At 45.1% G+C, this 11,726-nt stretch overlaps 1 long non-coding RNA gene across 1 annotated transcript; it reads right to left on the reverse strand.

Moving 5' to 3' along the window:
* Positions 1-234: 234 nt before the first annotated feature.
* On the reverse strand, positions 235-10,301 carry LOC145651759 (uncharacterized). The gene is made up of 3 exons (XR_014117718.1): positions 10,115-10,301; positions 1,077-1,202; positions 235-275 (listed from the first exon to the last, which is right to left on the reverse strand). It is a non-coding gene; the product is annotated as an uncharacterized LOC145651759 (long non-coding RNA).
* Between the last annotated feature and the right edge of the window lie 1,425 nt (positions 10,302-11,726).

Raw genomic sequence — 11,726 nt, forward strand, 5'->3', positions numbered from 1 at the left:
GAGCTGTTTAGGAAGCACTTGCAATACAGCTATGAGCATTATAGCTAATACAGACACACACACACACACACACACACACAGACGGCTCTGACACACACTAATGCTTTTAGCTTGAGGCGCTTATGCCTGAATATGTCTGTGATATCAACTGTCATGAACTCCACTTACTTCCAGAGGAGTTTTTCCAGTCTGAGTCCTGGAGGACAGCAGAACTGCAGGAGAAGATCTTCTCCGCTCTAACACATCCACTTCCGCTCACCAGCCGCTCATCAACCCTGCCATGAGCGACACGTTCTGGAGTACGTCTGCCCCACCCCGCTAGTTCAGTACAAGCCACTCTCTCATCACACCTACCCCACACACTCGGACCTCGATTAGCTCCCCGTGCTAGATGAAACCAGAAACTCTACGGGGTGGTACATTTTCGGCAGCAGGGATAACAACTCCACTTTGGAATAAGAGAACATTACTGTGGACGGGATCAGGAGCAGCTAGTTTACGAGGCACTCGGAGCAGACAATAGCGAGCTCACACACCTGCTGGGCTCTGTTCTCGTGCCCAGAGAAAGCTGGCCAACTGCGCTCTAATTTTGCCTTTTGCGAATGTAATAGTCAAAGCTAAGCCAGGCTTTTGTGTGTAGTCTGTTAGCAGCGCGGGGACGTGCCCTACAGGGTGTGTGGCCTTGAAGCAGAAAGTGCCTCTTAGGTTTGGTAGACAATTTTAATAAAACAAGTTTTCAGACCACTTGCAGAGGCAGAACACTGAGATGATGAGCAAGTGGACAGAGAAACTTCTGGAATGCTTTCCACTGTATTCTTTTACCAATTGACATTAATGGCATGGAAATAAAGTTCTTTCTCCTTGAGTTCTGATGTCCTTTGAGCCAAACGTCTTTACGAGCTTCTCGGGCTCTGTGTTGTGTTTATGAGTTAACCATAAAGCAGAAACGTTCTCGAAACGCGCTACAGTAGGGTATTACAGACTGGGATTGTCCTTAGCGAGTACTGTGAGACACCTTCACATGTCCCAGGGGTTTGTGAGTGTGTGACGCATAGATACACAGAGGTCAGGATTACCTGGTGTGTGTGTGTCCTTATATTCCAAACGCCGGGCGAAGCTCAGGCAGGGGGCAGGGGAGCAGCGGTCAGGATGTCGGTGAGAGGCCTACACAGGAGCATGGCAACCTGCAGCACAATCCATGCCTAAATAAACACACACACATGCAAAAGGCTGCCATCAAGGAGACTCCACATTGGCTCCTCCACTCCTGATTGGTCCACGCCGGTCCCTCCGCTCCTGATTGGTCCGCACCGGTCCCTCCGCTCCCGATTGGTCTGCGCCGGCACTGCCTCTACCTCGGCACCTCACGCCCCTCATCACACGCACCTGTCTTGTTAGTTACTATGAATACCGAGCCTGTGCGTTCCCTTTTGGTTCTGCATGGTCCTGCTCCCCTGAGTTCTGAGCTCTGTGGATTCTGGGTGTTTGCCTGTCTGGTTTTTGAGTGTGGAACTGCTTGCGGTAGTTCTGTTAGCCTGTGGTCTTCACTGCTCTGTGTGGGTTATTGCAGTATCTCCTAGAAAAGCCCTAATCCACTTCTTCAGCCCCTGTTCCCTAACATCTGCACCAACTGAATCTGTTGCTTGCCCCATTTCAAGTGTTATTACCTTGTGGCCAGTACTGAAGACCTATGTAATGTGTGTATTTTCTAAAGATTGACAGACAGAAAGACAGAGAGAAAGAGAGACAGAACAGGAGAGAAAAACATTACTGGTGAAGTCAGCCCACACCATTAGCAGAGATCAGAACGGTAGGCCTGCAGTATGTGACTCCGATGAGACAACAATCAATTTCTGAGCAAAAAAGATGCCGACACCTAACAAAAACTAATTCGTAAAAGAACGTAAAACCTTCTGACAAAAACACAAGAGACAAATGGAGAATCACACGGAACCAGGTCATTGTCTCGGTCTGGGACTCATTTGACAAGTCCACAAACATAGCAGGATAAAAACCAGAGGCTGGAGTCGCTCCTCCCCAGTGTCTGGACCGGACAGCTGTGTCATTCATCACCGCTGTCATCTGCTGCTTCCTGCGCAACCCCTGCATGACCCCTGCGCAACGTCGGCACTTTGCCACTTTCACGCAGGTCTAGCGACAATTAAACCAGGGGCTGAGCCCTGAAATTCCCTGTGTGCGATTTAGGGGAAAGAAGGTGTCATTAGGTTGCACACAGACACACACACACGGACAGAGCTTCTTTTCATCCATACATGTGTCATGACGAGTCCCAGCCAATACCTTCATTATAAACACTCCACTTAAAGTTCTTATCTTACAGGAGTGGTGCAGAGCCTCTCACTAATGTCTGCTGACTCCCATGGAAATACACACAGTGCATCACGCTTGTGTTCTTCACTAGGAATGAGGAGCTGTGTGGAGACCTGGTTCCACTACTCAGGAAGGTGAGAGGCAACAGTTACACCCGTAAATAATGATGAAGGTCAAAGGTGAATGTCAAAGGTTAAGTGGACATTTTGGCTATCTTTTGTAGGCACATTTGGTGAAGAGGCTATTAAAATCTAACCATAAAATCTGAGAGAAATATGAGAGTTTCATGACAGAATTATTTTAAGGAGCAAGCTCCTCATGAAAATAGGCAGTTTTCTAAAAAAAAATTTAAAAAAATTTAAAAAAAAAAGAAATTTTTAAATAAAAATAAATAAAAACATCACAATTACTGGTATCCTTGAACTTTGACCTTTGTAAACTGTCCCTTCCCTGAGACAACAAGACTGAGTCTTCTGTGCTGGATCAGATGTAAGAACCCCTACTCTAAAGGGATGTCATTCTGACTCTCCTGGGCCACAGAGTCTTTGATCATTGCTCGGGGACCGGGGTCAAATGTCACCTTCGGGGGCTCCCCCCTCGTTTCCACATGGGTACTGACATTACCACCAGTTCCAGCTTTGTCAGTAGCCTCACAGGAAGTCAGGACATGGTGCAGAAAGCATGTTTGGAGAAGGGCTGCTGTGCTGGACTGCGGAGTCAGTGTAGCTTTATTGCGTGTGTTAGGAAGTGAGATTAAACCTTTGCACGTCAGTATGAACCAGCAGTACAAGCTCAGAGTTCCTGTTAAGTTCTGCATTCACTACAAAGTCTTGCATTCGACATTCAAATCCCTTAATTACCAAGATCTCACTGATCACTTGAAACATTTACAACACATCCTGGCATCTCCAATCAGCAGAGACAGGCCTTCTGTTGACCCTCAGCAGAGACAGACCTCCTATTCACCCCCAGTTGAGACAGAGCTCCTGTTGACACCCAGATGAGACAGACCTGTTCACCCCCAGCTGAGACAGACCTCCTGTTCACCCTCAGCTGAGACAGACCTGTTCACCCCCAGCTGAGACAGACCTCCTGTTCACCATCAGCTGAGACAGACCTCCTGTTAACTCCCAGTAGAGATAGACCTCCTGTTAACCCCCAGATGAGACAGACCTCCTGTTCACCTTCAGCTGAGACAGACCTGTTCACCCCCAGCTGAGACAGACCTCCTGTTCACCCCCACATGAGACAGACCTCCTGTTAACCCCCGGCAGAGACAGACCTGTTCACCCCCAGCATCACAATGGTATATGAATGTAGTACTGTTAGGAATAATTTAATTAATGTATTGTATTATGTACATAAGGAAATTTTGCCTACTTAAAAAAATCACTTCTCTTCCACTCATGTAGTTACTATAACTGCATCTATTCCGAAATAAAACAATCAGTCTAAAGTGATTAAAATGACCTGTGTGTATCTGTTGGTGCTGATCTGCTGTTAGCATATTAAGGCCGTTGATGCTGTTGGATGTTTCAAAGGTCATTTAAGAGTCCTCCTGCTCTGCGACATCACACTTTTAATTCAGAGTTTAGTGCAAATAGACTTTAGGAGATGTTTAGCCCATTAAAAAAAACCCAGGGCAGGAAATCGCCATTTCAGCACCATGGATAGCTCCACATATGGCTCTCTCTCTTAGATACACACACACACACACAGCAGGACTGAAGAACATTCTCAGAGAGAAAGCCCTCCAGAGGTCTGTGCTATTCATCCAACCCACAAAGAAAAGCTTTAATATTTCGTAAACAAGTTATCACCCAGGAGTGCTGAAGATTTAATACCAAAAGCCGATTCATATCTTGACAATATTGCAAATTTAACAGCCGACTTAATGTGCGGCCTCATAAAAGAGAGAAAGAACTGAGGGTAAGTCCATAATGAAATAAACGATGACAGTGAGGATAGTGATAATGGTAGAATATCTAAAAGGCTGAGGAGTATGTGTGTAGAGGAACTTAAATGAGCAGAGAGCTTCATATGGGCCATGTGAGCTGGGAGAGAGGGAGAGAGAGAGAGAAAGAGAGAGAGAGGGGGGGAGGGATGGAGAGAGAGAGAAAGAGAGAGAGAGGGGAGGGATGGAGAGAGAGAGAAAGAGAGAGAGAGAGAGGGGGGTTGGATGGAGAGAGAGGCAGTGAGAGAGAGAGGGAAGGAGGGAGAGAGAGAAAGAAAGACAGAGAAGGACAAAGATAGAGAGAATGACAACAACAAAGAGCAGGAGAGAAAAGATAAATGGAGGGTTGGGAGGTGGGGGAGGGGATCTGTGAGGGGAGAAAAGATAGATGAAGAAAGACAGGGAGAGGGAGGATAGAGAAGGGAGGACAGAAAGAAAACAGAAAGAGAAAGAGGGAGACAGAAGGAGAGAGAGGGTGAAAAAAGAACAGAGAGAGAGCGAGAGAGAGAGAGAAGGAAAGGGGGAGGGAGGTAGAGAGAGAGGGAGCGAGGGATGGAGAGAGAGAGAAAGAGAGAGAGCGAGAGAGAGAGAGAAGGAAAGGGGAGGGAGGTAGAGAGAGAGGGAGCGAGGGTTGGCCTGGATCGGCGTCCGCTAGTCTTACCCCAGGTGACTTCAAAGCAGCAGCACGCAGCAGTGTTCAAACGGGGCAGAACAGATACCCCAACGTTCAGCACGGCACAGGCAGGGCAGCTACCAGCATGTGACTGGGGTAGTTTCTGCACACCAGCAGAGGGCAAACGCATCCCAACCCAGGTGTGTGTTATTCATCCAGCAGCCACTGAAAATGATATCACAAGCAGGGGCTGTCAATGCTGGGCTGATCTGTTCAAGGTCTGTATTCCTTCAGATAGCCACCTTTCACAATCCGCTCCTCACTGGGGAATCTTTTCCTTCTTGTCCGCCATTAGGGTCATGCATAAAACAATCTGCACTAAATTAGCCACACGATGGCAGAATAACTGTTCAGCGCCACCATGCTCAGAAGCGATAACAGAGACCTGTAGAAGAGGTGAAGTCACCATGCCCAGGTGTTTGCTGGCTCATGAGTTGTCTCTGCAGCTCAGTTTTGATGTGGACACCAGGGCGGGAAAAAGACGCTCCTCCAGCATCCTTGCGTCTCGCTCGTTAGCCCTGCAGGAAAGAGGCCAGCACTGAGCGCTCCTCCTCTCGATCTCTGCACCGGGAACCGGCACATCGCCAGGCCACGGAGAGTCGAGCCTTATGGGAATTATTCGGTACCACAAAATTGCGCTGCTTGGCAAAAAAATTTGGTTGATTTTGTTCAGCTAAAAACACAGACACTGACAACTCATTTCATAACACATTTGTTGGGCAGAAATGTGACAAAATTCATCACCAAGCTGATTTAGAACAGCTGGAGCAGAAGACTTTACCCAGAGTGAAGACCCCACGTTCCCAACCTACAACCATCTCTTTACCCAGAGTGAAGACCCCACGTTCCCAACCTACAACCATCTCTCTACCCAGAGTGAAGACCCCACGTTCCCAACCTACAACCATCTCTTTACCCAGAGTGAAGACCCCACGTTCCCAACCTACAACCATCTCTTTACCCAGAGTGAAGACCCCACGTTCCCAACCTACAACCATCTCTTTACCCAGAGTGAAGACCCCACGTTCCCAACCTACAACCATCACTTTACCCAGAGTGAAGACCCCAGGCTCTCAACCTTTAAACATTTCTTTGCTGGTTTACCCTACACCAGAGACCATGTGTTTGATGATGTTCACGTCTTTAGCTAATTCAGCTCCATTGAAACTGAGATAAGACTCTCCAATGAGATGTGCCACCAGACCCCTGGGCCCCGTCTGTCTCATCGGGGCCAAACTGCCTCAGAATTCCTTATTCTGACCACTTTAATGCGATGGGAACTGGCTCTAACTACATTCAAAGATGTCACCGTTGGCATTTGTCTCTTCCGTTGCTATGGAATCACAGCTTGGAAAACCCAGGAGACCCACTACCCAAGCAGCAGGAGGGAGGGCAGGGTGTGTGTGGATAATATGCCATCTCTGAATAATGCTGACCCAAAAAAACTCTTTTAAAAAGACCATAAATTACTGTCACAATTTCTGGTGGGCCCCACAGCCCTCTGGAAGACAAAAGCACCGAGAAGTTACAGTGCCGCAGTTTTGTAGGAGGTAGCAGGCTATCTTAGCGCATCTTATTCTGCACGGTAATCGTGGGGGCTTACATGCACTCTACAGCTTTGTCGTGGATGGTAGCGCTGTTGCTTAGGTAGAGGTGGGTAGTAGTGACTCTGTTACTTGTAACCGTTACATGTACTTAGGTATAAATGGGCAGTAGTTACTATGTTACATGAATGTAGCATATTTTTAATGGATTTATACTTTTTTCACAACATGCTTGCACAATATATATTTTGCCAATTATTAGCACACTGCTGGCCTTTGCAGTTTTGATATTGCAGAAATCTGCAGTATTTAAATGATCCCTCTAATAAATGTTTTTTTATTGTGTGCTGTGAACATCCTGACCCATGCTAGACATTTCAGTTTATTCAGTGGGTGTTGTGATGCAGTCTGCCATTCAAAACATCCAACTGTCACAGTGTGCTAGACACCCTGCCCAAGAGACATGCCCACTGCCACACACACACACACACACACACACACACACACACACACACACACTGTACCTGCCACACTACGAGTCTCTCTGCTATGTCTCAACACTCAGAGTCATACTGCCAGTGTTTTCAATTGTTATAATTGTACTGGCCAGCTCGTCGCAATGAGTTCTTCATTGTGTTCATCACTCACTCCTTCCAGCCTCACACCAACAAGCATAAATAAAGTAATGCAGACCCATATTTAAACAGGTCACATCAAAGCACATATATTTATATATTACATTTGTGCATATCAATCAGCTTTACTTCAGATGCACCATTTCCAAAGTGAGAGTGATTTGGCAGTACATTATCTGGGTAAATTCTTGACTTCCTTTTTGCTTTTCAAGTATTTATCCCAAAAACTAAAATATCACAATGAAACTTTTCCACAGTATATTGTCATGGGACGCCCCGCCCCCCGAGTCACGTGGTACGGCCTGCCGCGTGCAGGGGGGTTCACTCTAGTTTGTAGCCACACCCCCGTGAAGGCACGCACCTGTACGGGGTGAAGTCTTAGTGTGTGTCTGCCTATTTAAACCCCCGTCAGTGCGTGCCTCACCGTTAATGTTAATCGTTATCGTTAAGTGTCTTCGTGTACGCTAATAATGTTACGTGAGGGCCACCATTGTCCTGTGTGTTTAATGTTATTAAATGTTTCACTCATTCGAGAGAGTCTGTGCATCCTGCTCCACGCCCTTCGGCACTCGGGCATTCGTTACATATATGATATTGATGAGCCATATTTAACATCTTGTTGCTTTGACTTGTGAGGAAAGGAACCTTTTTACATTTTAATAATTCACATAATTCATACTTTCCGTGTTTAATTTCTTCATGTTCTCCTGGTAATCGACATCTTGAGCTTAGTCTCTGCAACAAACGTTACTTTTCAGGTATGGAGTCTTCTGCTGTTTCTGGAGTCAGGGTTACAGGTTTGAGAGCAGCATGTATCCAGCTGAATCAACTTGCTTGGCAATTTGGATTTATTTCAGTTTTTATTTCTGGAATTATCTTCTGAACTATGTAGTCATCTCGACCCGCTGAGCCAAATAGACATAGTGATGGTAGAGATGATGCAGAAAAAAAGTCTTGATAAACAGATACACCAAGTTATGTAAACATCCAAAGGACAGAATATGAGAAGTTAGAGAAATGCCAGGGACTGAAGGAGGGAATAGAAATGAGGTAAGAGGGAAGATTAACACCAAGATTGACCTCCACATGGGATGAGTTGTTCCAACAGCTCTCAGGAATGACAAGACAGATCTCAGTACAGAATAGCACAATCCTAGGGACAGATTTCAGGAATAACATTGATCCTAGTACAGAAGAGCACAATCCTAGGGACAGATTTCAGGAATAACATTGATCTCAGTACAGAAGCACACAATTCTAGGGACAGATTTCAGGAATAACATTGATCTCAGTACAGAAGCGCACAATCCTAAGGACAGATTTCAGGAATAACATTGATCTCAGTACAAAAGCGCACAACCCAGGAACAGGAAAAGTCCTGTGCCACACTCTCTGTGAGAAAAAGATATGACTCGCATCTGGAATAACGAGATAGGAAGACCCAGTTTGGTGGCAGGAAATTAAATATATTTGTAACTAAACTATGAATTTCAACCTCTTGCTTATATATACAAATGTCTTTGTGTAGTGTTTATTTATTGGCTGCTTTATAGTAGGAATTGTGTTATATCACAAAGCTGTACTGCTGCCACCTAGACTATGTTGAGTCAGTCCCTCAACCTTGAAGGAGGGTCATCTTGTAAACTTTACTGGGTGGAGTTAAGAAACAGCCCTGAAGGTGGGGACGAGGATTCCCCTTAAGGCCCCGCTGATGAGTGAATGTTAAAATCAGCAACGAAACAAAGCAGTGCCACACATACAGTCTGGAACGGCCACGAGACCGCATGACCTACACGGTCAGATTTGTTTCAAGCATCATCGCTTCCATTGGAGAAAATAAAAGCTCTAACCCATGGTGTATGCCTATTCATGTCATTATAACTCCTTGAGCATGGAAATCACACCACACCGTCATGGTCAATAGTAACAAATGGACCAATTATGTTGTATAGGTTTTCATTCAAAAAGAAATCTGTGATGAAGCTGTATCACCCAGTTAATTTCATTCATAATTATATGCATAATTATTATCTTGACAGTAATTGTTATTATTAAATAATTGTGAAATATTATCTTTATTATCTTGAGCCAATTAGTAAATCCAGGCGTTTGGAACAAAGTCCTGAAGAAGACTTTTATTTTATGAACCTGAACTCTCCACTCTCCACCGCTGATCCCTAGAACTAGACTGATGGCATATGAGGTCAGGTGACTCTGAGGAATTCGCCTTCCTCCTTAACTGTGTGCTACACTCCACCACTGACTCGGACAGTGAAGGGTTAAGCGTCGAGAAAAAAGTGGTTGCAAAACAAACATTTAAGAAAGATACAAAACAGATGAGTGCTCAGTGTAGGTCATTCAACCGAACAGTGCAAAATTAGAAAGAGGGAAGCTTAAAATCTTACATTTGATTGGTTATTTTATTTTATCCATATACCTAGATAGAAAATATAAATAATTAATTTGACGATGCTTTGCATATTTACTATAAACACATAATATATCTATGACAATAAAGAGTCCGTGGATAAGAGATGTCGTTAGAAGCATAATTGTTATCATAGTCAATTAGTGTAACTTTTATTATTATTCAGATAAATGTCTCCTAGTGTGAACACGCAGTTCCAGCAACGGAGACGCAGTGTATTCAACGTCACCTCTATGCTTTACAGGACAACCTGCACCGGGCTGTCTAAGGACAGGTTAAAAAAAAGTAACCTTTAGACCCTGAGACCCCACGACAACACCTTACAAGCCAGCTACATGGTCAACTTAAAAACGATCAACTTAAAAACCTCTCTCATATTCATGCGCTCATTCGTTTTCGGAGGCATCTTCTTGGTAGGATGTACAAGAAGCATGTCAAAGTTTGTCAGCTTTGTGTTCTAACAACTTAAACGTACTGCGATGGACACAGATGAGACCAAAAAAATACTGCATACACGGTAAAAACAAAAAAAGGAGAATGCACACCCACCTAGCAGCCGAGGCACTTTCACAGGCTCCGGTTCGGCATCGAAATCCAGCAAAACGCGCGCGTCGCCGGCCAGACTGGGAATCTGGGAGTGAGCACTCGCGATCGGCAGTACCTGGCGATATCACCGGAGTGTTCCGCGGACAGGTATAAATGCGAAGTATCGATCTGGGACGGAGTGTAGCGAGGAGGGAGGATGAGGAAGGATGGATGCTCAAGTCAAGAACGCGTCTGTACACCACCCGCAGGCAGCACGGGAGGGTGTGTCCGCAGGCGGAGTCCAGCGGCCACGTCCTCCACAGCACACTCACACCCCGGCAAGGGAAAGACTACAGCTGGAGGATACATCATGCTGGAATATACATCCACAGTTCGCACAGCCAACACTACTCAATCGGCTGTTGACATTTCAGGTAATTCTTTGTCGTAATTTGCCCCACCAAGTTCCTGGCTCCTCGAAATCCACTACACAACACTGAGATTTTGAGAGCTCAGGTTTATTTCATTCTCACAGTGAACTCTGTAGACGTTTCATCCTAAATAAGGCCATACAAGTCTGGTAATATGACAGTGTTTGATCATTACTGGCACTTTTGTGCTTTGAGTGAATTGTGTTCTCTTTTTATCTTTCCCACAAGTGACAGATTTGAAAGGACTTTAGCCAGCTGTAGGGACAGCTCTCATTGTAGACATAGCCATCAGATGGTCTCTTTCTCATTTTCTCACTTTTTCTCCCCTATCTCTCCCTTCCTTACACTCCTTCTCTCTCTCTCTCTCTCTCTCTCTCTCTCTCTCTCTCATACGATGATTTGTCGAGGTGCGTTAATCGCCCTGTGTCTGAACCTTCACCCTTATTTGTCTCTCCTTGCTTTGACAGTCAGACACAGGGGGAACGTGGAGTGGAACCACTGGAACTATCCTCACCTTCACTAAAACTGACATATTGTTCACATTTTGTGCAAGACACACAAAAGTAGGTCTCTGTGGTGTATTAATACATGTCAGTGAGGAGGCTGAATTGTCTAGGTACAATTCAAAAAACAGAAACAGTGGTTGAAAAATTGATACAAATAAGAGACTTATGTATTTATATACTGTGTCCAGTAGATGGCCAGGGAGTGTCAGTTGCTTGAGAAATGTCATTCTGTTGATCAATGTTGCATCTATTCCAGACAGATGTGGAAAGATTTCACCCTATAATGAGGATTGGTTTTGAGGTATATTTGGCAACACAACCTTGGTGTATAAGATGATTTCCTTATTGAGCTAAATAATTCCTCCATTTGAGGAACCTATTCTGAAGAAAGTGCTTCTTCCAGAAATGAGAGCATGGTCTGCATTGCTTGGTGTTGACATTCAACACAAATGAGGATCAGGAGATCTTTTCTTTCATTGCTCTGGCGCATGTTACAATACTTGGAGAAGAAGGGCATCTCTTGTTGTGTGTGTGTGTGTGTGTGAGTGTGTGTGTGTGTGTGTGTGTGTGTGTGTGTGTGTGTGTGTGTGTGTGAGAAAGAGAGACAGAGTATGTGTGTGTGTGTGTGTGTGTGTGTGTGTGTGTCAGACGTGTTTAAGTTTGGTTGCGGAGTGGTAGCTATTTCACTGGCCTACATTG

This window comes from Electrophorus electricus, chromosome 16 (assembly GCF_041902795.1).
Source record: "Electrophorus electricus isolate QZ-2024a chromosome 16, ASM4190279v1, whole genome shotgun sequence".
In the NCBI taxonomy this organism is placed as follows: domain Eukaryota; kingdom Metazoa; phylum Chordata; class Actinopteri; order Gymnotiformes; family Gymnotidae; genus Electrophorus; species Electrophorus electricus.